Genomic DNA, 5,123 nt, shown 5'->3' on the forward strand with positions numbered 1-5,123 from the left:
AGTGCCGATATGCGTACCTTCTTAATTTCCCATACCCTTTGTAATTTGCCGCACTACTCCGCACTTCCCCGACTTCCCTTTTTCTATTTTATCTTTTTTTATTTTTATCTCACTACACGACCTAAACCAATAAGAAAAGTTATCAAATAGTTAGCAAATAAAAGAAAATTTACTGTTGAAGTTAGCAAATCATTATTGAAGAAGTTATAAACTTATAACTATTTTTAATTTGGGTGGGCCGAGTTCAGATAATCCACCAGACCTTGCGCTAAGAAAATTGTAGAACTGCCCAACATTTTAGGGCCAGTTGTACCATCTCTGATTAAAGGTAACCGGAGTTTAATCGGCCGAATTTGCCCGGTTAAAAAAAACATCTGTTATCACCTGATTAACCTTAATCGAAGTTTAATCGAAGACGGTACAACCAGCCCTTAATATTTTTGTACATGTAGATTAAATACATTTGTCTCTCTCTAAATTCGCTTAACAACCACTGTTTACCAAACTATATATTGACTACACATGTAAACACTTTAAACATAACTTTATTTATTAAAATGTATTAATAATAATAACAGATTAAACATTTTTTTTTTATCTTCAGTGTCTTCGCCACTATCAATAATTTTGTTTTTACCAGATACTTCAAAGAAAACTCCACCAAAATAACATTGTTCCTTTCCTTTTCTTCTTTTAAGGACTCGATATTTCTTTTTAGACATCCAATGGTAAACTGTGTGTCTGTGTCCCTAGCATTCTAACCGTATAATGGTGGCATATTATAATTTATATTATATAAGCTCAAATTGTCTGTCTCAATATTCATAGTTGAGCGTAATGGTGATTTTAATAAGTTGCTGGCACATATCAAACTTTCAACATCAGCACTATGATGTTTAGCAGCTGCCACTCTCGCCAACATTGTACAAACATTTGGAAAATGTTTTGAGCCATATGTTTTTACTAGTTTAATAAATTTCATTTTTCGTAATTCAGATATAGGTATATTTTCCATTGATATCAATTCATCATACTCCTATGAAAATTCTTTTAAATCTTCGTCTGCGCCAATTAAATTATGAATATCTTTGATGCATGCTACAGAAGATAGTACAACAAATATTAAAAACCAAACAAAAAATATTAAATAAAATACATAATTAAATTAAACAATATTACATATACGAATAGTACAGAAAATTCACAATTTTTGGTACTGACCAAATTTGTTTTTAGAATTGCCCATTTTAATTTAGAACTACCCATATTGGTTAGAACTATCCATTAGCGCAAGCTCTGTAATCCACCCACATTGTCCGATTATTTATCAAATAATAGCAAATTAATTTTTGAAGTTAGCAACTCAAAATTCTATTTTTGGGTGATTTTAGAAAAAAAATTTTCAGCCCACCCAATTTTGTCGTTTCACTTTTACACCAAACGAACAACGGTAGTTAGCAAATATTTAACACCTCTACACTTCTACGTATAAGTGGTATAAAAATAACATTAAATATAATTTTTTTTTTTTTGTAGTTAGAAAACACCACAATTCACAATATAGTTTTATTTTATACTTTCATCAATAAAATAAACACACTTATAAAAAATCATTTTTAAATCAATTTAAATTTATTTAAATCTTAGAGAAAAACATAATAATAATATTATATAAACTTATAATCAACGTTACACAATTATTTAAAAATATTAATAATATAAAATAGTAAATAACGACAAATCATAGAAATAATAATATACCTAGTTTCTTCTTGCTTTTTTAAACTAAACTATTGTCTGATGTACATTATTGCATGTGGATTTGTATTAGATATATTTTTAATTTTTTTTTCAAGTCATTGTGTATTTCCCATTGATCGAATCCTCGTCTCACGTCGGTCACATAGTGAAACGATATAATATAATGTATTACAGCACCTAATATGAACTTAAAAAATATAAGTCAATTTATATAGATTTTATGTATTTTTTATTAGGTAACTTTGAGTATATTTTATAAAATAAATTATATAAGATTATCGTTATACATTATTTTATACAAATCATAATATATGTAAAAATTATTTATAGTATACTGTTTATAGTGACTTTTCAGAATGGTGGCCGTGGCTAGCTATCAAAAGAATCGTGAGCCGCACAATTTAATGAAAAATAATATAAAGAGCAGGAAAATGAATAATTATAGTATAATAAATTATGACTATTATAATATTACTAATAATTTATTAGTAATATTATTAAGAAGCAAGCCGTTTATTTTTATTTTATTCATTTTATGTATTTTTATTCAATTTGGCTTTTTATTTGGATTAAATTTATAAAATATCTACATTTAATAAAAAAAATGTATATTTAATAAAATAAAAATCTAAATAAAATAAAAAAATAGAAAATCTATATTTAATAAAAAAAAAATGCATTTGATGAAAAAATCTTTATTTGATAAAAAATCAATATTTAATTAGTAAAAATATAATTGGAAATAATAAATTCTAAATTTTTATATTTAAATTCGATTTATAAAAAAATCTATATTGCGTAGGTATAGATTATCGTGGACTGAAATTGTTTTTTAAATCAGCCAAAAATAGAATTTTGAGTTGCTAACTTCAACGGTAAATTTGCTATTATTTGCTAACTATTTGCTAACATTTGGTATTGGTTTGGGTCGTATCATAGAAAGTGGGTGGGTCAAGTTCATGCATGTTATTAATCGATGCATATCAAAAGAAGATATTAAACCAATACTTTTTTTAGAACGTGTCCTGATCGATCTTAAGTAGGTAGACATATTAAGGAATTCAAATAAGTTTTCTGAAGTTCTATCTCGTTATCAGATCCTTAGGTAGAATTGACAAAAAGTACATGCAAATGAGCATATACCTACGTTGCTTACCGTAAAAATAATTATAATAGTATAACCACCATAATATGTTACACAAATATATTCGAATATTTTGAGTTTGTCGAAGCATTACACACACACTATTTCAAAGATAATATTATAATATATTATGATCATTACAAACTAAATGCATACAAAAATCAAAAAATCTTAGCAATTTTAAAAATAACACATCTACTAGAACTATCGGTGTTTACCAAACAATGGCATGATAACCAATTTACGAGTATAGGAAACGATCACAATTTTGACACGTCATACTTGTTAAACATAACAAAAAAAGCATACGTATATAATTCAGAGCCCAAATCTACTATGGTACCACATATATACAATAATAATGAAACAAACTGGAAACACTATATCAATGATATATTACTGTGCGAGAGGCGGCTGCACAATGAAGCCGGGTGACGAGAGTAGGTACGTGTGTGTGTGTGTGTGTGTGTGTGCGCAGGCGAGAACTACACGTAAACCCGACGCGCTTGTTGTCTTCGTCGAAATGCCTTCCTCGTGACTTCCGAGGGAAGGGATGAGAATGAGAGAGTGGACTGTATGGCGGAAAAAAATAATAGGAAGATCGATGACAGTAAAAATCTAGTTGTTTTCGTGTGACAATATTATAACAATTTTATTGTAATGGCTCAGCAGAAAATGATTCGTACGTGCTAGTGTTAGTAAAATATCTAGATACTGTAGCGATCTGTGACTATCTTAACTATTTACTTACTAATTTGCTATCAATCACATTATAAATGTACGTTTTATCATATAATATACGCGCCGCGTAAATATAAATATAATACGCGAGCGAGCGCTCGCGTAATAATAATAATAATAATAATATCAATGGTATCGCGTAGTGTAATAGCGCGTGACCATGAGCGGCGTTTGGCACTAGATATATGACTACGTATATAAATAATTCTAAAATAATATAAACTAGGATTTGTGTTGATATATTAAATAACACCATAAACTTTGCAACAACAATAAATATATGTTAGACATCCGGCGTGTGCAAGCGTGTGACAATCCCACGCCAGGCCTTACCGCAAGATGACCATGTGTGGTCATCTGAAATAATATAAGGAACAGGGACAGATACCCATCGAGGAGAGCTGATGGACAAGCGTCCATCAGACAAACAACGAGCCCCAAGAAGAACAGTCTAACTAAATACATAGTCACATCTCGCTGACCCACAGTTTTATTATACATTTATTGGACTTAGACATTTTTTGATTAAATAATAATATTTTAAAGAGTTAATAAATACAAGTGCTACAATTAATTTTCTTATTTCATTTTTATACTTCCATCAGTAGTTGCGCAGTTGTAGGCACGTTACAATACATATGAGCGCGTTTACAATAGGAACGGCCAAAAAAATTCAGTTACATACAAAATATATAAATTATAGTACCACGTCGGGTAACGGAAAAAAAAGGTAAACAAATTAATCAGCTGTGTACGACTTGATAGCGACGAGACTGCAGATAACGGGTGTTGCCGTTGTCCCGGCACGACGATAATGGGCAGATGGCGGTTGACCGGGCTGCGGCGACACACCACAACGTCGACTTGGACAAAAGCAGCCGACGGAGGTCCAGGCTCGTAAAACACGTGACGAACACGGCGGACCGCACTGCGCACACACCGGCTGGGCAAATTAAACTGTGGTTTTTGGCACGGGCGGCCACCGAACGCGTTTTGTGTGTGCAATGAGGGGCACGACACGGAACATCTAACTCAGGCGGCTAGGGCGCACAGAAAGCCAAGATGGCGTTATTGAGTGACGACGGCACACCGGTTCGCGAATGTAACAAGTTACGAGCATTGCCAAGACGGCTGAGAAAAGGCGACAGAAACGGCGAGTTCGCGACTGAAGGCACTGCGACGGACAAGCATGCGGCGGGGCAGAGACCGTCGGCGGCACACCGATAACGCTTCCCTCTCTGGAGATATCGGAACGGTCGCGTCTGTGGTAATGACGATAATGCGGGGCAAAGTCCAAACTCATGTGTAGTGTTGGCAACACCTATTGGTGTAACCATGATACACATTCAATTTTCTATGAGATAAATGATAAGTTATGCATCTCAAGTGATGTTCGTTTTTTTGTTGTAAGTGATGTGAATAAAGTAAAAGAGAAAAACATACTGAACTGTTATTCTTATTTTATATAGTCTAATAA

General features: G+C 32.1%; 1 pseudogene; it reads right to left on the reverse strand.

The window, feature by feature from the left end:
• Positions 1 to 263: 263 nt before the first annotated feature.
• LOC100575529 lies at positions 264 to 1,293 on the reverse strand (annotated as a pseudogene).
• Positions 1,294 to 5,123: the final 3,830 nt, after the last annotated feature.

This window comes from Acyrthosiphon pisum, chromosome X (assembly GCF_005508785.2).
Source record: "Acyrthosiphon pisum isolate AL4f chromosome X, pea_aphid_22Mar2018_4r6ur, whole genome shotgun sequence".
Taxonomy (NCBI): domain Eukaryota; kingdom Metazoa; phylum Arthropoda; class Insecta; order Hemiptera; family Aphididae; genus Acyrthosiphon; species Acyrthosiphon pisum.